The 21,938-nt window shown below is 38.6% G+C and overlaps 1 protein-coding gene and 1 non-coding gene across 2 annotated transcripts in view; one reads left to right on the forward strand and one right to left on the reverse strand.

The window, feature by feature from the left end:
• The window catches only part of MAN1A1 (mannosidase alpha class 1A member 1), a gene marked incomplete in the record, with an annotated part of 195,065 nt that overhangs the window by 16,367 nt on the left and 156,760 nt on the right, over positions 1–21,938 (forward strand).
• On the reverse strand, positions 11,405–11,509 carry LOC114009561 (U6 spliceosomal RNA). The gene has a single exon (XR_003550959.1). It is a non-coding gene; the product is annotated as a U6 spliceosomal RNA (small nuclear RNA).

A 21,938-nucleotide genomic window follows, 5' to 3' on the forward strand; every position in this document is an offset into this window, starting at 1 on the left:
TCCTTATCATGGCTATTGTGATGGAACTGAGAATGCAGATATCTCTTCGGCATACTGATTTTAATTCCTTCAGTTATATACCTGAAAAAGGGATTACTGGATCATATGCTAGTTCTGTTTTCACTTTTTTGATAAGCCTCTATACTATTTTCCGAAATAGCTGCAGTAATTTACATTCCACCAGCAGTATACAAGTATTCCCTTTTTTCTACAACCTCACTAACACTTATTCATTTTGTTTTATAATGCACTTTCTAACAGGTGTGAATTGATCTCATTGTGCTTTTAATTTGCATCTCCCAGATGACTAAGAAGCTGAGTTATTTTCATATATCTGTTGGCCATTCGTATATTCTCTTTGGAAGTTTCAGCCCCTTAGATTGGCATCCACAGTCTTCTCCCAGTCTGCCTCAGTGCTTCTTGAGGCGTATCTCCTAGTATATCACCAGGAAGGATCCTGCCTTCCTGACACTGGCATAGTCACTGTCTCCAAACACAGCTGGTTTAGTACTTTGCCTTGTTACTTCATTTCTTGCAAAAGGAGTGTCCTCTTACTCATGAAAAATCCAATTCCTCAAGAAGCTGTCAATATTCTCTAACTTTACCGATCTCTCCCTTCTTCAGAGTTCTGTATCTTTTATTATTTCTATCTTTGGCCTATTTATCATTAATTTTATGGACATTTTGTTATCTTCAAGTACATTTTAGACCCACCCCCCACAAGAGTGTGGAGACATGTTTTTCTGTCTCATATATTCACAGCCCAGAATTCTTTTTAAAAAGAACTATTTAGGGACCAGCAGTTAGCGTAATGGCTATGTCACTGGACTCTCATGTAGTTGACCACGGTTCGAGTCCCAGACCTGGTGGCTTAAACTCACGGCGGGCATGTGTGTGTGTATGTTCAAGATCCCAAGAGGAGAAGGGAGGAGAAGGGGTTGTAGCATGGCCATCCCCCCTGGGTGGGTGATTCCTTGCTTTCTATCTCTGTGTCTCTCTCTGTCTTTCTGGCAAACGCATGTGTCCTATAGCAAGAACCTCTCCAAAAAAGAAAAAAATAATAATAAAAATAAAATATAAAAAAATAGAACTATTTAATTTAATTTAATTTTAAAATTTGATCAGAGAGGGACGGAGTGAGAGCAAGAGAGAGAGAGAGAAAGTGAGAAAACAAGCCACTGGGTCTGAGATTCTAACTGCGTGAGAGTTATGTGAGAGTCTAGCATTCTTAACCACCACGCCACCTGCCAGCCCCCACAGCCCAGAATTTAAGAGTGGAAAGTGATATATCTTCGACATAACCCAGCTGAGAAGTAACAAATATTACCAAAATTCTTACAGCCCAGTCAAATTATTAGGTCATCAGGAAAGTCATGATGTATTTTTCTGTTTTTCTATGCAAAAATGGCTTCATGACTTTCCTGATGATCCAACATAAGGCAATATGGCTGAGTAGAAATGCTTCTGAAACTGTCTTCCCACATCTGAAATGGAGCTAATAATTCCTTTGTACAGAGTTGTAAGAATTAAAATAGAAAATGTCTGTGAAACTCTCAGCACAATGCCTGACATGTATATTATTCAGTAAGTAGTATTTTTTTATTAGCAAGTAGATGTTGCTTGAAGTAATAAACTTAAACTTTTGTTAAGAAATAGGGTTAGGTTGAGCTGGCCCCATGGCTACTGGTTAAAGGAGCCAGCCCCCACATGACCAACCATATGGTTCAAGTCCCAGACTTGGCAGCTTGAAAGACACATGTGCATGTGTGCTCAGAATCTTGACAGCATGGGGAAGTGGAGGAAAAGGGATTGTAGCAAGACCATGCCCAGTGTGTGTGTGTGTGGGGGGGGTACTTTCTTCCTTTCTCTTTCTCTCTCTCTCTGGTGAGTACATGTGCCTTGTAACAAATTTAAAAAAGAAAAGAAAAGAAATGCAGTTTTCGGTGGCACAGCAGTGGAATGTGGCACTCCAAAAGGCTGACAAACTTGGAAAGAGTCCCTCTTCACATCAGAGAACTCCCTGAGTATATTAACCTATGATCCAGGGCCAGTTAAAGCAGGGGGTAGGTCGCGACGTGAAGATGCTGTTGAAAGTGTTGTATCTCTGTTTCTCAGCTTCTCTCTGTCTCTCTTACTCATGGAGGAAATAAATAAAATAGACTTTAAAAAATCAGGTTGGTAAGTAAATTGGACCCAGAAAGTCATTTCCAGGGGTTACTTCATTTCTTGCAAAAGGAGTGTCCTCTTACTCATGAAAAATCCAATTCCTCAAGAAGCTGTCAATATTCTCTAACTTTACCGATCTCTCCCTTCTTCAGAGTTCTGTATCTTTTATTATTTCTATCTTTGGCCTATTTATCATTAATTTTATGGACATTTTGTTATCTTCAAGTACATTTTAGACCCACCCCCCACAAGAGTGTGGAGACATGTTTTTCTGTCTCATATATTCACAGCCCAGAATTCTTTTTAAAAAGAACTATTTAGGGACCAGCAGTTAGCGTAATGGCTATGTCACTGGACTCTCATGTAGTTGACCACGGTTCGAGTCCCAGACCTGGTGGCTTAAACTCACGGCGGGCATGTGTGTGTGTATGTTCAAGATCCCAAGAGGAGAAGGGAGGAGAAGGGGTTGTAGCATGGCCATCCCCCCTGGGTGGGTGATTCCTTGCTTTCTATCTCTGTGTCTCTCTCTGTCTTTCTGGCAAACGCATGTGTCCTATAGCAAGAACCTCTCCAAAAAAGAAAAAAATAATAATAAAAATAAAATATAAAAAAATAGAACTATTTAATTTAATTTAATTTTAAAATTTGATCAGAGAGGGACGGAGTGAGAGCAAGAGAGAGAGAGAGAAAGTGAGAAAACAAGCCACTGGGTCTGAGATTCTAACTGCGTGAGAGTTATGTGAGAGTCTAGCATTCTTAACCACCACGCCACCTGCCAGCCCCCACAGCCCAGAATTTAAGAGTGGAAAGTGATATATCTTCGACATAACCCAGCTGAGAAGTAACAAATATTACCAAAATTCTTACAGCCCAGTCAAATTATTAGGTCATCAGGAAAGTCATGATGTATTTTTCTGTTTTTCTATGCAAAAATGGCTTCATGACTTTCCTGATGATCCAACATAAGGCAATATGGCTGAGTAGAAATGCTTCTGAAACTGTCTTCCCACATCTGAAATGGAGCTAATAATTCCTTTGTACAGAGTTGTAAGAATTAAAATAGAAAATGTCTGTGAAACTCTCAGCACAATGCCTGACATGTATATTATTCAGTAAGTAGTATTTTTTTATTAGCAAGTAGATGTTGCTTGAAGTAATAAACTTAAACTTTTGTTAAGAAATAGGGTTAGGTTGAGCTGGCCCCATGGCTACTGGTTAAAGGAGCCAGCCCCCACATGACCAACCATATGGTTCAAGTCCCAGACTTGGCAGCTTGAAAGACACATGTGCATGTGTGCTCAGAATCTTGACAGCATGGGGAAGTGGAGGAAAAGGGATTGTAGCAAGACCATGCCCAGTGTGTGTGTGTGTGGGGGGGGTACTTTCTTCCTTTCTCTTTCTCTCTCTCTCTGGTGAGTACATGTGCCTTGTAACAAATTTAAAAAAGAAAAGAAAAGAAATGCAGTTTTCGGTGGCACAGCAGTGGAATGTGGCACTCCAAAAGGCTGACAAACTTGGAAAGAGTCCCTCTTCACATCAGAGAACTCCCTGAGTATATTAACCTATGATCCAGGGCCAGTTAAAGCAGGGGGTAGGTCGCGACGTGAAGATGCTGTTGAAAGTGTTGTATCTCTGTTTCTCAGCTTCTCTCTGTCTCTCTTACTCATGGAGGAAATAAATAAAATAGACTTTAAAAAATCAGGTTGGTAAGTAAATTGGACCCAGAAAGTCATTTCCAGGGAAGAAAAGGAAGTTTTGGCTGCAGTATTGTTGTGTGGACCAATAGCTGGTATTTTCTTTTGTTACCTCCCTTTTTAGTTGTTGCCCCAATCCCTGCTTCCTGTGGCAGGAAAGCAAACATTCTTTTCCCTTGTTTTGATTGTTATCCTACAGAAGTGATGCTCATCCTTAGAATCTAACAGTAGAGAAGGTGTTGAACAGAATGGCTTCTCATTCACTCATCAGTGTCTGTTACCTCTGGCTTTTTGGCCTGGTGTCCCACAAACGCTCATATTTGAGGAGAGGAAAGAAAGCTGGGGGGAAGAATGAAGTCTGGAAAAATACCTTTGAGACCTAGAGAGAACTGTTTGTGAGCTGAAAACATTTCATTCAGAGATAGCTATGTATATAAATTTAGCTCAATAATTAAGCATACCGTGCTTTCATTTTAGGATGTGTCTACACCCTTTGTGGTAATATCCGCTGATCGTTAGAGCTGCTGCGACTTTAACTACGCTGGCAGCAGATTCCGAGTGCATTTAAAACAAGAATTGAAGAGTGAAATGGAAAACTGAATTAATAATTTGTTCTTGGTTGGTTTTAATCTGTTCTTTATTAACTTTGTAGTTTATGCCTAGAGGATTAGATTTGGGAACAGAAAATCAACTCATGTTCTTACAGTTTATTTCCTCTTACTGAAACAAGATACTCTTGAAGACTCTACTCTTAAAAACTTTGGCTGCTTTTAGTTTTAATGTAAGAGATGGCATGTTCTTTTGATTCAGCCTAAAATAATAGAAAGCTTTTAATGTGTGATATTATTTTTAAGTTTTAAAATTAAAATTTCATGTTAGAATTTAAAACAAGAATTATCTAATAAAAACTGATTAATATAGACAAGTAAAGGTAATTCTTTGCTAAGCACAAGTATATTTTGGCCTCCTTTTTTCCCAAGCTGTTGTTAATTTCCCCCAGAACTATATTTTTCTATCTCAAAATGTTAACTCTGCTTGCCTTTGGTGTTAAGGAAAATCGAAAAAGTTAAAACCACAAGATATTTTTTTTTATTTCCCATGCCTTGCCAAATGTTTCTAAAATTGATTGAAAACAAACTATTATAATTTTACTAAGTTAGGAAAGCATTCTATTCTAATATATAGCATGGTAAGATGAACTGAAATTCAGAGTTTTAAAAACAGTTGCATCTGAGGACTTGGGAGGTGGTGATGGTATGTATCTGTTTCTTTCTTCCTGCTTAAGTCTTTAAGAGTCCCATTAGAGTATACCTGAAAGTTTGGAAATTCGATGTATTTGCTTCTGTGGTTGTAGTTCTCCACCCACCTGTGATCTGGAGAATTACACTCTAGATCGTAGTAAGGAAAATTTAGGCATATAAAAGGGATTTTTTTGACGATTGGGAAGACATCTGGCAAACTATAATACTAGGTATTAATCTGTATTAATCAACTGTAGATTCCTTATTTGGAAAACTACTCTGGATGTATTTATTCTTGATGCACAAAAGTTTTGAACTACTCTACTTTTGAGTGATGTGGTAACAGAGATTTAGAATTTTACAGCCAAACATGCCACAGGTATACTTAAGTTAGTTTCCACTGTCATAATATAGCTTAATTAGTAGTAGTTGTCTTTTTCTGTCATACTTTTGAACCCATGCTGTTAATCATCCTCCATCTTGTGTCTTCTCTTGGGCAGAGGCAATGCTAATGGTGCAAAGACAGAGGGCAAAAGAGTAGCAGAGTGGGATATGTACATTGCACAAGTTAGATTATAGTCCCCTTAGTAAGAACTGACTGTGCTCATCATCAGTGTCTGACCAGCACACTCCTGTTCTTCCTGGGACCTTGAGAGGTGAAATTCAGACATAAAGACTGGTGCATAGACAGATCACCTTTCCCCTGTCCTGCCAGTCACTTGGGCACATGCTACTACATTTTAGAATTCCTGAGGGAGAAAGCTGTCTAGTTACATGACTGGTTAGTATATTTGTGGGCCTTTGGTTCTCAATAGAATTGCTCAAAAGCTGTTTCAAGAAGTAGTGCCTTTGATTGATTTGAAATTTCATGCATCGCCATAGTGTTGCTAGTGTTTTCCAAAACACTTGGGGATTTTTGCAGCCAGCACTTTCAGAGGCTGACGTGAAGGTGGTAAACCAAACTGGCAGGGACGGAAGTTCTTTATCCACCTCAAGGTGAGGTCATTAGTCCTGTACTACACTCCAGAGTACCCTGTCCTCACAAACCCCAGGGGGCACAGAGCACATTAGTGGCCATAAAAAAGCACATCTGTGCATCCCAGTTTTTTTCATGTTATAGAATAAGATCCCAAGTTAGAAACTTCGCTTTCAAACAGAATTTTACTTTTATATGTAAAAAAAGAATTTCATTCCTTGCCTCTTAAACTTCAGCCATTAATTTTCAATTATATTTGGTTTATGATAACAACAGTTACAATGCCATACTATTTTTTCTTCAGGTTTTAAATAGAGGCAGCAATTAAAACCACAGGTTTACTGAAAAATACAGCTTTTTCATTATATTTTATAGTGTGCTCCCTGTTTTCTTCTAGTAGAATGATTTTGCTATTATTGTTGTTCCAAGACTCTTTTACTGATTTTGTGTATGGTTTGAACTATATATATAATTAAAGCTACCAAGAACTAGATTTTTAAAATCCCATCTTTGCATAGATTTTGTCTCCTCTATCTGTAATTTGAATTCTAGAATGCTGACAAGTATGCAAGTAAAGACAGCACACCATTTGTTGAGTCTTCACTTCTTGCTTAACACTATACCAAGCACCTTACACATACATTCTCATTTAATTCTTAGAATAACCTCAAAATGTGGTATTGTTGTTTTCATTTTATGCAGAGGGAGTTGAGCATCAGGCCAGTTGCTAAGGGTTACACCACTCCTGTGTGCTTCACTGGAGATTTGATCTCAGGTCTGTCTGACCCTGGCACCTGTCTTTCTCTTATGTATTCTTTCCCAGTAGGCTTTCTTCACCCAGTGGGACTTCAGCATTCTTGAGAATCTTCCCTTCAATGAAGAACTAGGGTTCCTGCTATCGTCTCTCTTCTGCCTGGGAAGACAGTAGGGGGAAACAAAAGAGTAATGGTTGGCACTGTTTTGTCCCAGCTTGTGGCAAACAATGCGCTTTCATTCAGAAAGTAAAACCTCTATTCAGGTTATTTGGAAAAGCCTCTCCTCAGAGTAATATTGTACTCTACTATAAATGCTATGCTCATTAGCCTATATTCATGCATGCATCCATACCTTAATAATATGTATATGCATAATATATACATGGTTTGCGTATTTCTATAATTACCTAAAATAATGCTTTAAATATTAGTGGCTGTAACTGGGAATTCTGAAAAGTTATTTAAATCACTGTGAAGAGAAAGATGATAGTCACTGAAAGAAACACCAATTTAAATTTGCTTCCTTTTTTCCCTGTAGTGTTGGGGCAAGTATAATTCTTAAAATTCTAGAACACATAACCTTGCAATTATTTAATATTAAAGTATGAATATATGCACACAAATGAAGTTGGAATTTTAAATTTACAATGAGGTGTTACCATAAAAGATGCTGTGAGTCAATGTAAAATGTTGTTACTGACTTTACACTCAAGTGTTGTACAGAAGCGACAGTAAAGGCTCTGTTTAATTGGTTCTAAGAAATAGAGACACTCAGATAGTATAACTCTTTCTAAAGTTTGTGTACATGGAGTGACAAAGTAATCATTCACACTTAAATGCTTTTTAAATTTTTGTAATGCTATTTTCCTTTAATGAATCAGATTAAGAATAATTTCTTTCTTCAAATGTTGAGAAGTACCACCCTGTATCAAGCATTGGAGAGACAAGAATAAGCAGGACAAGAGTAGCCATGCCAACATGGAACCCACAGGGTCACAAGTAAACAGGCAGGGTAATAAACAAGGATGCTGGGAGTGTGTGGGAGGAACAGTCAAGTCAGGTTCAGAGATGGAATGACAGGCTTGGAGGTTTCAGGAACATGTCCAAAATGAAGCCATATGTTAGGGAGACCATAGGATGAATGAGAGTTAGTCAGCTGCAGGGCAAGATGAGAGTGCTCTGGGACAGGGAAGGGAATGTGTGAAGGCTCTGAGGGCAGCCAAAGCACTGACTGTGGTTCAGAAGAAAGTGCTAAGAAATGGGCCACAGAAGCAGAGCAAATGACAGGATCTTGTTTAGACTTTATCCTGAGATCATTAGGAGCCATGTGAGGGTCTTACATTGAGGGAAGAATACTAAATTTGCATTTTCAAATAAGACTAGAGTCAGGAAGGTATGCTAGACGGCTGGCAGTCATCCAGATGAGAGGTAATGGTCTAGATGCACGAAGGGGAGGTAGAGAATGAGAAAGTGAACACATCCTTGAGATATTTTTTTTAAAAAGACTGACAGAATGTTGTAAGCACTGATAGGAAGGGTGAGGGAGGGAGTGTGTCAAAGACATTGCTGGGGTTCTTGGTTTGGACAAGGGGCTGGGTGATGGTCAGGATCCCAGGTGAAGAAGTGGAGTGCAGAAGTGTGATGGATTTGGTTTGGGGTTTCTTGCAGTAGAGGAGAAGGATGTCCCAGTGAAGAAGATCTCTTGGAGACAATTAGAAATACACAGCAAGCAATGCAAAGAGATGTGCAGAATATAGATACCAATCTTGAGACCATCAAACCATAGAAGTAAATAAGATCTCTCAGGAATAGAATTTTTACAAGAGGTGAGGGCCTAGAAGGCTGAGGAACAATAACATGGAAGGGATGTATAGAATAAGGGGAGAGGGAAGGAACAGAGGTACAGGAGGAAAATTGACAGATTGTAGCACCTGAAGGCTTTTTAGATAATAAATATTTATAAAATGAGTCTCAGCAGTGTCAAATGCTGCTGAGAGGCACGATAAAGACAGAATTGTCTTTTGGACCAGGTAATAAGTAGGTTGAAAGTGATTCCTACTTGGGCAGATTTGATGGAGTATTCAGTGCAGAAGCCATACTGCTAAGGAAACAGACAAGAGGTCACTGTGGATGGGAGAGGAGTGGTGGTATGGTTGCTGCAAAATGATAAGGGGCAACAGGAAGACTGAGTAGATAAACAGAAAGCTCATGGGACACTGCTGAGCACACAGCTGCTGGATTTGTGATGGCCTGTATGCTTTCTAGTTGACTTTTGCTGAGCAGGATTCAGCCATACTGCAATAAGTGGAGAAGGCAGGCAAATAGATTGACCTAGACTTGAACTTTTCCTATGTGTTTGGGAGAAAAGGAAGACAGATTTGAGAATCTGATACAAGAGATCATTTGTTCACAAGAATATAATTCCATGCAATTTAGGTTAAAGAGTCAGAGGGTAGAAGGTAATAATTATCGTAAGAGAAAAGGGGGGTCCAACTGGTGATATGATGGTTAAGATGACTAGATTCCACATGGCTGGCTGTGAGATTCAAGACCCAAACCCTGTAGCTTGGAAAGGTGTGTGCGTGCATGTGTACCCAAATTCCTGAAAGGAGGGATGATACAGAAGAAGAGATTATAGCATGACCAACCCTGATGGGGAGTGATTTATTCCCCACCCCCCGCACTTCCTCCCACCTCTCTTGTGAGCACATGTGCCCTCTGGCAAAATTTTTTTAAAAATGGCAAAAAGAGATATGTCATAAATGTGGATCAAGAAGCATAGCCAGATCTTATGAATTCCAAATCTAGAAAATACGAAGAACCAAAACAGCTCTTCCTCACTTCTTATCCCAGGCTACTTGGTCTTCTGTCTTTAGATATATCTGCTTTACTCTTTCCTGCGCAGACAAGCTCTCTGTGAGTCAGTAATCATGTTTACATGGCCAATGAGTTTAAGCACCAATAGTTTCTAATAAGCATTCAGAGGCTCAATTCCAAATTCCCAGAATAGAGACTCAGGCCCAGCTTTAGTTAGGTGTCTAATCAGCGATGGCCAGGGGGTGGAGTATTGATTTTTGGTACAATCATAGCCATGTCCCAGAGCCTCCTGAGTGACAGAAGGGAGGGGATTGCTTGGCTGCACAGAGGCCTTCCAACCTCTCTGCCACATCCAGACGTCTGCTTTGCTGTGTTTATGTTGTTGGAAATTTCTCTGCTGTAGGCCTGCTTCTCAGAGGCAGACTATGGGATTCTTCTATATATTCACTGAAGAGAGCTCTGCCTTTTCAGAATGACAGTTCACTAGAATTAGAATCTTCATATTTTCCATTAACTGTGATACGAACATGCCTGAGAAATATCAGTTCAGGAACCAAACTTACTTGCCCTTTTATTCACCATTGAACTGCTGTATAATGTGATGAGGTCTGCACACTGAACTTTAATGGTGATCAGTTAAAACATACACATACAGAGACTCACACCAAAATATGATTTCAAATTTACAAAATACTTGGGACTTATCATTCATCTTTTGAAATCCTACCTTTCCATCAAAACCCTTTTTAAACTTTCCTGTTCCATAAATTTTTACTTGTTCTTATACCCTGCCAACAGAAGATCATTTCTGTCTGTATTATTTTTACTTGTTTTACTTAAACCTCTGTATTTTTTACACTCTTCCTGTTAAAGGAAGCACATGCAAAGACAATGAGATAAAAGGGCTCATGGTTTTGTTGCTTATTTACATGCCAGCCCTGTGGACATACCCAGTGGCTTTGAGCTTCTGTCTGCCATCTAAAAAAGTAATGATAGTACCTACCTTTTATGGCTGTTGGTAGGAGCCAGTGAGTGAACAGATGCAAAGCTATTTGCATGTTAGGAAACCTATGCACAAATACTGATTATTTAAGGAAATAGTTTAAGGGTGAAAGACCAGGTTTCTAATCCACTGTTGGCTACTTGGTAGCATTCATGGTAAGGCAGTGGGAGAATTACTGTTATTCATGTCTTGAGCATGTCATGTGTTGTTAAGTTTCTATCACTGCTGTAATAAATTATCACAAAAGCAGTGACTTCAGACAATACAAGTTAATATCTCATTGGCTTAGAGTCAGAGTGGGTTTGTTTGTTTCTCTGCACCGTGTCTCATAAGGCCCAAAACAAGATGTCAGTTGGCTGGGGCTGGGGCTCTTATCTGGAGGCTCAGAGCAGAATCTGCTCACAAGCTCATTCAGTTTGTTTGCTAAATTCAGTTCCTTGTGACTATAGAAACAAGGTCCCTGTATCTTACTGGCTATCAGCCAGAGATGCTGTGCTACCTAGACCACCTATATGCCTTATCACCATTGTTTCCTCCATTTTTCCCCATTCATTCATTTTTTCATTTAGACAAAAATTATGTATAGTTGTGATATATATCATTATGTTTTGAAGTATAAATCAAGCTAATTAACATATTCATTACCTCAATACTTTGTATGAGTGTGTGTTTTGTTAGAACACTTAAGATCTACTGTTACCAATTTTCAAGGATATATATTGTTATTAACTATGCTGCCTAATAGATTTTTTAAAAATATGGAATGCTTTATGAGTTTGCATGTTATCTTTGCACAAGGCTATGCTGACCTTCTCCATATTGTTCCAACTTTAGTATATGCACTGACAAAAGAATGTGGCTTCTCCGTGTTCAAATCAGTAACATCCCAACAAGTCCTTGCTAAAAGAATCTCTGACTTGCCCTTTTGTCAGTAGTGCCAAGGTTGAGAAAGCCTGGGTTAAATCAGTGACCTTTCATGGTTTTAGTAACTTCATTTGCAAATAAGATATTCATGTATTATTAGTGACTTTTAATAGTGAGGATCTTCCTGTCTGAGACCCAAGTCTCTAAGTTCCACAACTAAATGAAACATAAAATAAACTTTTCCTGGTGATATTTTAAAAAGCAAAAAATAGAAAATCCCTACTCTGTATCTATGGATTGTCAGAAAAGTCATGACATGTTTTTCTAAGTTTCTCTATGCAAAAATGTGTCATGACTTTCCTGATGACCCAATGCTTGTCTGTTTTTATATGTAACACACATATCATAGGAAAAGAGCGTGTTTAACCTCTGGAATACACTGTTAGGGGTAACAAACACTCTGTTTCTGTGGAAGGTTGAGTAGAATTTCTAATTTTCTTAATTTTCTAATTTTCCAGTGAACTTTATTCTGGAGATTATTGGAGGATCTATTGCTGAGTGAAGTAAGCCAGGCTATGAAAGAAATGACTTGAATTGGGGAACTTGCTGTCAATGTAACTACCCATTACAGTTACTCTTACAGAATTTACCTACATTGTATTGGGAGTATATGATTTGCAAGGCCTGAAATGTTTTTGTTCTCATCATTGTTACTAATGAATATCACATAAACTTGCAAATATTATATAATATTGTATGTTTTGCTTCTTCCCATCTCATAGACATAACTAATAATTTTGAATATAATTTGGAATACTCTTCTACTACTACTTTCTCTACTACAGCTTGACACTGTCACCTCCACCCCAGTTTTAGCTATCTGAATTGTCTTTCTCAATATTCGAGACTCTATTTAGTCATTGTTGTATTCATGGAATTTATCATTTTGATGATTTGGTGGGTGGTCATCAGCACCTGCATTCCAAAGGGTACTATAGGATAACTGATTCGACTGATATTCAAAGGGGGAGGGAAGAGTCTGAGCACATTTCTGTACCTCCCACTCTTTTAGCTATTTGGAGAGATGGAAAACAAGATACAAACGCAATAATAACCTATAATAGTAAATCACTATAGATTAGGCAGGACAATGATATTTGGAAATCTATCAATATTAAGTGTTTAAGAGACTTAATAATTGATTAAATGATTACATGATATACTTGCTAAGTATTGGTAACATATATGAGATGATGATCATATTATAATAGAAAATATGGGGTTGTTGGAGATGCTTTTCTGCATAGAACAGCAAGTCATGACTTTTCTCACGACCCAATATATTTGTTGTATTTAACGGATTATTGACTTATGTAAGTATCTATAAAAGTTGCAATGAGAATGATTTCCACTGAGTCCTTTTTGGGTCATTAAGTTATAATTTTTATTTATTTATTTATTTAGAAAGAGATTTTTTTTAAAGGGCATGTGCACTTGTTGGAGAGACAGAGAGAGAGGGGCAGGAAGCAAAAAATCACCCCCTTGGGGGGGATGGCCATGATGCAGCCCATTCTCCTCGGGTCTCCTCTCAGGATTTTGGGCATGCATGTACACATGCCCACAGTCAGTTTTAGGCTGCAGAGTCTGGGACTCAAACCATGATCTACTACATGTGAGTCCAGCGATGTAACCATTATGACATCTGCTGGTCCCTATAATTTTTGATAAATAGGCATTGAGAGAAACACTCAGGCATTTCAATTAAAAGGAGAAAACAAAAGGTTTGTTTAGGTTTTTGTTTTTGTTTTTGTTTTTTAATTACCAGCAGGCATGTGTGCTCACCAGAAAGAAAGTGAGAAATCTGCAGCCCAAGGGGATAGATATCACATCACAATCCTTTTTCCTCCATTTCTCCACCCCGTCAGGATTTGGGGTACACATACTCACACACATACACATATACTTGGTATGTTTCTCAAGTCATTGGGGCCAGTATTTGAACCATGGTCAGCCATGTGGGATCTGACTCCTTTAGCCACTAGGCTATTAAACTTCCCTACACAAAAGTACTTAACCACTGCACTATGAGGCTGACCCCAAAACATTTTAAATTCAGTTCATATCTGGTATCTGTTTAAATCAGGACTAAAAACTGAGAAGATAGTTTACAACAAAATTATGTTTTGTTATGTGATCATTTGTTAAACTTTACACATTTGTTTTTGTGAAACTCTTTAAAATAAAGGAACAGTGATAACTACTTCTTCACAGACTTTGTGATTAAGTGAGATCAGTTTTAAATATAATTGGCATCTTTCAAGGGTTTGGACAAAATCCAGCTGGTTTCCTGTGATCTCAGGCTGCTAGGATGGAAAATCTCTTCTGTCAACTGCCACTTTGCTGCAGACTAGATTATATTCTTGAGCACCATATTCAAGATCAAGCTACATAGCAGGTGAAAACTAGTTAAGGCTTTTCTTCAATTTTGAGATGACTGTTACCCAAATCTTGCTTTTCAACTTCATAATTCAGAGCATTGTGCTGAAGATATTTTGAAAAAACTTGCAGAAACTTTACCAGTAAAATATGGAAAAATGCTGAAATTTCACTATGAAGAAGTAGTTGATCTGGAGAAGAGGGATTTTGACTACAACCAATCAGCATTTACATTATAGAAGGAACCTCTATAAGCAGCATTGCCTCAGAGTCAAACTTCACCAGACTATGCTTCTTGCTGTGTTTAAATGTATTTAATAATGGCATTTTGTAGTGAGAGTCTGGGCCAATGGCTAGAGGGACCCAAGATTTAAAGATCATACTAAGAAGACAATTCCTTTATGAAAAATGATTGGTTAGTAGGTATCCTGAGAACAAAGTTAAGATCTGAGACTGAGTTTCAAATAATACCAATTAAGTATTCCCTAGTAGTCAGGGTCTAAGCTTGAGCAGGGCCCAGTACCCAGAGGTTCAAGTCAGGGAGAGGATAAAAAGCGGAAGTAAAATGAGAATTGTAGTAGTTAGTAACATTGATAAGATTATCACATAATCTACACTGAACACTGGTGAGCTCCTTGTGAACAGGAATTTAATGCAGAATAGGCTGTGTTGCTCTAGGGGCCCAGATATTTGTACAAGAAAGGAACTCTTCAGCATGGTGTGAAGGAATGGGTGGGACAGGGGTTTGATCTGGAGAGTCCAGTACTAGAGTTCTACCTTGCTTTGTCTAGAAGAATCTCCGGTATTTTACATTTTACTGGCTGATGATCTGCTTTCTTCTGTGAGAGCATGTGCCACAGAAACCACCACTGCAGTGGAGGGCTGAGGTCCCCAAGAACCCTCACCATTGCCCATTCTAAGCATTTGCAGTCCTGTATCTGATTGATCGGATTTCAGGGCCTTGGGTCTTTGTCAGTAAAATCCAAAGGTGAGCAGTTAGTTGTGGGGATGGGGTCCTTCTAAGATGAGGCTAAATTAGCAGGTAGGATAGACAGATTCCCTCATAAATCCTAACAGAGCAACCTGGCAGAAGTCAAAATACTCTCCTGGTTTGGAGAAACATTTTAACAAGAATATTTTTAAATCAAGTTAGGGAGTCCTAAGCCAAGGACAGTGTTTTATATTCAGTACTAGATAGTAAAGTATTTTCTGTCAATGATAGAAGGTCATACTTCTCTATTCGGAACAACAGTCTTGTTTGCAGAAATGAAGTATATGGAATGACAATATTGTTCAAACAATGAAAAGAAAATACATAGTACAAGAGAGTCAGTTTATATGGAAATTGATAGCCGAAGATAATAAGAATACTGACTTATTTTAAATAATATTTGGTGTAGTTATATTAAAACTTGGGGAAGTTGTATTCTTTCACTAATACATATGTTTTCATATTTGAAGGAGAGAAGTTTCATATTTGAGAAACAGAAATTGAAACTCAGCTATGATACACCATAAAAGCAGATAAAATCTAAACATTTCAACTAGTGTTACTAGTTTTTCTTACCCGAAGTACAGTATCTAGTGAGAATACTATTACAAAAATAACTTTTAACCGGCGCCCTTCTTAGCACGGTAAAGCTGTTTAATTTAGACAACAAAATCGGATACATATATTGGAGTAAATCAGTTTTTATGAGCACTATGGATAAATTTTATAATAGATAAAATGTCTTCAGCAATATTTGAGGTCATATTTTTATCCAAAAATATTACATATGCTTCTTTGGTGACAATATTTATTTAAATAATTTATGTTATTTTAAGCAAATAATTTACTTTTCAAACAAGGTGGAGGAAAACTACATAAATTGTTCCATAGTGTTGCTGTCTCCTGAGGGAATCCAGAAACTTTTTACTATATGTCTATTTTTTTTTAACTGTTTGTGTGCCCTCCCACACCTGAGCTCTACACACCAGTCATTTAAAATTTCATTAGTGGGCTGGGCTACCATTATTTCTTTAATGCATCCTACTATTTATTATTACAGAACTGTCAAATCCTTTGAGTAGTTTCAACTATCAAACAATGTTATAAATATATATATTTTTTATCTGATCACTCAAATTTTTCAAAAATCACCAAAGGATGGCTACTTAAATGTTAGACTTGTTAGTGGTTGATGGTAGGTCAGTAAGTAACAAAATACCTTTAGTTTGATTTTTAAACATAACTGAATGGCTCTTCCAAGAGAGGTAAGACGACTGCAGGTCTCCTGGCTTTATACTCCTTTATGGGAGCCTCTCAACCACTGTGACAGCTCATCACATGCTTCACACTGTCACTCAGAAAACAGGTCTTCCAGCAGACCTTGGCAGACATCTCACTGGACTTTGTCACATCGCCACCTCTAACTGGGGGGAGACTGAGAAAGTACACATTTTGCTTTACAGCTTCTGTTCCAGAGACAAGCAGGGGAAAAGCAGATTTGGAGATGGAATAAATCCATCTATACTACCTGGAGTAGGTAGAATATATATTCATGTTTTTCCTATTGGTATTAGGTTTTGCAGCTTTGTGTAGTTTCCTTGAATACTAAAATAAATTGACCTCTGCTGGCAAACTTGGTAATTTTTTTCCTCTTAAATTTATGGAGGTCTTTGCTTGTTTTTTAAGCTATAAAATAGCTGAACAAAATCAGAAGTCGTTGTAGTCCATGCTAATAAGTGATGTAGTCTGTTTCAACAGGTCGCTGCGTCTGGCATACTTTTAATGCTGGGCACTTGCCACCTAAAAATTGTAGGATGAGTGCATGATGATTATCTTTTTTTTTATCATTTGAAAAGAAAAAATCCAGCCATTATCAGATTTTAAAGCTCTACCATAATGGTTAGAGTAATGCATTTGCAGTCCCAGGCAGTATTTGCCCTTACTTATAAAACATCTCGGATGATCTTCAGTCATAGAAAATATGGTTTTCTGGGTGGTAATGTTCCAAGCATAGTAGATGTTAGTCCTTGGCTTAAAAATGGTACTGTATCACATATAGTTCAAAATAATTATTTGCTGTTTTCTGTAATCTTAGTAACAGAAATCTAACTGAAAGTATAGGAAGGAGTACTTTGAAAAATGATCAATATATCTGTACCTTTTTTTGCACATGTTTAACAAGAAACTGATATCAATTTAGGGGCATTTTTAGAGTGTTGTTGACATTTAAAATAGTATATTGAGCAATATGTCTTTTTAAAATAGCCACAAAATTAAATTACTATGTTGCTCTTTTGGTGATGAAATGTCATCTATGATGAAAATGAAAATACAGAGGAGCTAGCCTTTAGCTTAGAGATTAAAGGGGCCTGATCCCACATGGATGACTGTTGTTGAAAACCCAGTTTTGGTTTCTTGAAAAGCATGCCAGGCACATGTGTGTGCATGCCCCAAATTCCGCCAGGATGGTGAAATGAAGAGCAGGGATTGTGTTGTGACCACTCCCCATGGGAAGGTAGGTGTTCTTGCTTTTCCTCTCTCTCTTTTTGGATGAATATACTCATCCTCTGGCAAATTAAAAAAAAAGGGAGGGAAGAAGAAAGGGAGGGAAAAAGGAAGGAAGGAAGGAAGGAAGGAGGGAAGGACTTAAAAGAAAAGGAAAAAATAAAGGAAATGCTTAAATCCTGAACCTCAAAAGCTGTAAAAGAAAAGGTCTTGACTCGCTACAGTTAATTCACTTGCCAAGAAACAAAAGAAAAGAATATAATTTTAAAAAGTAACTATCCTTGACTTGCTCATTTTTATAAAATTCACACTAATTCCTCTTCATTGATCACTAATTATGCTTTCATACTTAAGTTACTTCACTATTAATAGTGTTAATAATTAGTAATACTATTAATAACATCTTAGTATTTGTAAAGTCTAAAAAGGGAATCTAAAAGAACAAAAACTTTAGTCTTTATAAGCTTAACAAACTGGTAAACAATTTCTTAAAAGATGGCATATTTCAATTAAAAAAACAGATGTAGTAAAAATTTGAAGTCACAGAATGGCAAGCATGAGTTGAAGATTGCCTGGGCTTGCTTTTTCTTATAAATATTACTCAATTAATTAATATCTTTTGAAAGGAGACACTAATTAAGAATCACATCTGGAACCAGCGGTTAGTGTAATGGCTATGTCGCTGGACTCCCATGTAGTCGACCACGGTTTGAGTCCCAGACCCAGTGGCTTAAACTCATGCCAGGCGCATGTGCGTGTGTGTCCAAGATCCCAAGAGGAGAATGGAGGAGAAGGGACTGCGGCGTGGCCGCAGAGCATCATCATATCCCAGCATAGAATATCATTTTCTCTTGATCACTAAAAAGATTTACAGATACTGATGCTTTCCACACTGGGAAGGGCCTGCCTGGTCTTGGCCTAGGGACCAGTAGGGAAGATGAGCTAACATCACAGGCCTACTAAAGGGCACTGCTGTCCTCGCGTTGACCACAGATGTCTTAACTGAGCTAATATAGTTAATAGTGTTTTAGTGTTAATTTTAAAATCAGCCAAATAAACAGATCAAAAGCTCTGGGGCTGAACCTTTGAACTTGAGGGACAACTTCTGCATAAAGAGACCATAGTCATTAACCACAAAGTAGATATTTCTGATGAGGAAATAACTGCAAGTGATAGATCCTCAGAGGATGTAAAACTATTCTATGTAGAGAAAATGTTCTCAGCAATAGTGCTTCTTCCCCAAATGGATTATACTAGAAATTTACACATGAATAAGCACTTTTATAATCTCTAACTTTTAAGATGCTAAATTACTATCCTTAGAATATTTTAGAAAGATATACTTACATATTAGGTGTTTTTTTGTTTGTTTTACTTTTTGTTTTTTTGCTCTGTACCTTCTTCCATTTGATAACAACATAAAAGTTTTATTAAATAATGTCAGAATTCAATCAAAAGCCAGGTGCAGTGGCTCATGCCTTTAGCCTCAGCTACTTAGAGGATGAGGCAGGAAAATAATGAGTTCGATGCCTTCCTGGGCAGAATAGTGAGACAGAGTCTCTAAAAAACAGAAACAAATTTGGGCACCAAGAAAGAGAACCACTAAATGCATATGGCCTAATTTTTTAAACTAGAACTAGAAACACTGCCTTTTTCGTAGGAAAATGCAATACTCCATAGAAACAAGACGATCTGTCCTTTACAAGTAGCAATTAGTAGGTTTCTCATTTTTTAAAACTGGCTTTATCAGGCATTCTGACTTTTTCTAAAGAAATTGCTGTTGCTAACTACTCTTTCATTTCACTGGGGAATTAATGCTTAGTGGCCCATTAGGGTTTGTGCAATAGCTTTAAATAATTATTCCTTCTTTTTGTATCTCCTGCTGTCTTTTTAAAAAGAATATATTAGTGTTGGCTGTAGGAGAATTCAGGACATCTAAATCTGAAGAAAATTTGCACACATCCACTTGGTGGTTAAGAGGCAACCTTGAATACCTGGTAACAAATTGCACACATAGCAACAAGAAAGAAATAGAGTAGTAGGGAGAGAGGAAAGAAAAACTGGTCCACATTAGCCCCAGTGGTGCTGGTAAACCTTAGAAAACATTGCAGCTGAAGAGCACCAGTGTCAGTGTAGCCAGCAGCTTGGTATGAAGGAGGAGTCACAATTTTCCATCCATTTAGTGATAGGTCAGTTGGAGTAGAAGGGCGCCATCTTGTCTTCCCCAAGTAGCAGACAGGGCCAGGAGGAAGGGCTGGTATAGAACTGGCACTGAGAGCTGAAGCGGAGGAGAGGTAAGGTTGTAGGAGTCTTAAAAGATGCCCAGGTAGGCAAGGAAAACAGTGCTGCAAGGGCCCTTCCTTGAGCCAGCTCCCAAGCCTGGTTTGGTGTATGTCATTTGGCATCAGATCAGGCCATAGCTTCTTGGACCCCAGAGAGTGCTGTCCTTTCTCCATGAAGCAGCAGCACAACTCGGGCCACAGCTGTCCTAAGTAAGCAGTAAAAAGCCCGGGCTCTTTTCAGTTTGTAGTGGAGGGAATCACAATGAATGTCATGGCCTGTTCTTCCTTGCATTGCTCTAGGCCTTAGTTTCCTCACCTATAAAACAGGGATACTAATACCCTAGAGGGGTGTTGTGGGCATTTATTGTGGTAAATTGTATCAAGTTCCCCTCAGAGTGCAGTGTGTTAGGTGTCTGACAAAGTTAATACACTTCTTTCTTTATAGCTTCTGTCTATAACCGATGATGATGATGGGTCCTATGGTTTGATTTGTAGAAAAGAGTGTCTAGAATTCGAAATACTTTCTGAAATGGGAAACGACTACTAACCCATGAAAAGGAGAATTGCTGAGACGTTTATGCATGATGCTGTGTATCCCTCAGGTCTCAACACTTTGCCAGTTTGTACCAGAGAGATGGAAGTTGTGGTGTGGCCAGAGCAGCCCAGGAAGCTAGTACTGTTGACAGCTTGGACTAGAAGTGGGCTAGATGTTGCTCGCTGAGCCATAGGAAGCAGGGCTGGTGGGAAGCTGCATCCCCATGGACCTTCAGACACAGCAGTTAGATCTTGACATGCCTGTAAACTGGGGCTTGCAGTGCAGACTGCTGGGCTGTGGGCTACTGGGACTCACAGATATTTCCCCCCTTAGGGAGCATAGCATTTTTAAAAATGACTTTTATGGCAGCCTTCATTCTTGTTTTGCCCCATTTCCCATCATTTCGGCCTGTCCTAGAATCTGGCCTTTCAACTTTTAACCCCTTTTTTTGAATCTAAGAGGGGCACAAGTTCAGAGAGCTCACAGTAGGGGCACAATGAGGGACTGCATGTGTCCTGTCCCTCTATCCAAGGGCTTCCAGGTGATGTACAGCACTCCCAGTTAAATCTGAAATTCAGAAAAAATAGCAAATAGCTTTTTTAGTGTAAGTATGCCCCTTGCCATCTTTGTTTCCTGAATCTGGCAACCCTACTCTATTCCCATTTATAATTCTTACCCTGGCATCAATAGGTACTTAGTAAGTAGCAATTGTCTTTGTAACATTGGGAAAAAGAATCTTGGCAATAGTGTACCTTAGCAGCCCTGGGGAAGGAGAGAGAGAGGACTAATGTATTTCAGCATTCAAAGGAGGTAAATTGAGCAAAGCCTATGAATGAATGTTTTAATTCAATATGGGGTAAAATTGGAAACTCTCCCACCTGGGAGGGTTTTTCTTCATCCTAGGTGATTACAGTTGGAAGGTGACAGGAGTCAGATCCTTGCTCAGTGAAGAACTATGTTAGGATGAAGATTATTCCCCAGACTGTCTTAAGTGGCATCTTCATACCTATGAAGTGAGAATGCTGAGCACTTTTGATGTGATTGTTATAGACTTCCGGCTTATAGTCCCTGCAAATGGGGAGTCATACCAGTTTCTGCATCCTGTTACCTCTAGGTGACATTGACCTCTTTTCTTTCCTGTCCTGTTAATTACCCTGTCCCTGACCTGCCCTGCCTACTCTGAGTTCAGCTGTGTGCTTGCCTTAAGGCTGTTCTCCCTTATTTCTGTAGAACTCCTAAAGCCTAGGAGGGCTCTAAGGAAATAGTGAGTATGGATAAGGTCAGGTACACTCATTGACTGTATTCGACTAGTCATTTCCACACTTGATCTCCTCACCATGCTGTCAGGAGCATAATATTATTCTTTATTTTATTTTAGTTCAGTTTTTCAGGCAGCTTTAGTTTCCCAGCACAATTGAGCAGAAAGCGTAGAGAGTTCCTTATACCTTAGTCCCTATACTGGTACAGTCACCCCACCAGCAACATCCCACACCATACTACTGCATTTGTTGTTCTTTTTCAAAGATGAGAATACTAAGGATTTGATGACTCAGATCCTTTGACAACAGGGCTCAGGCTCACCCACTGCCACCTACCTGTCAGTACCTAGGACAGCCATGCTTCAGTGTGTGTCGTCTTGTGCTGCCCCAGTCTCCTTCTATCCCCTAAGTCTT

Source organism: Tupaia chinensis, unplaced genomic scaffold (genome assembly GCF_000334495.1).
Source record: "Tupaia chinensis unplaced genomic scaffold, TupChi_1.0 Scaffold000563_1, whole genome shotgun sequence".
Classification (NCBI taxonomy): domain Eukaryota; kingdom Metazoa; phylum Chordata; class Mammalia; order Scandentia; family Tupaiidae; genus Tupaia; species Tupaia belangeri.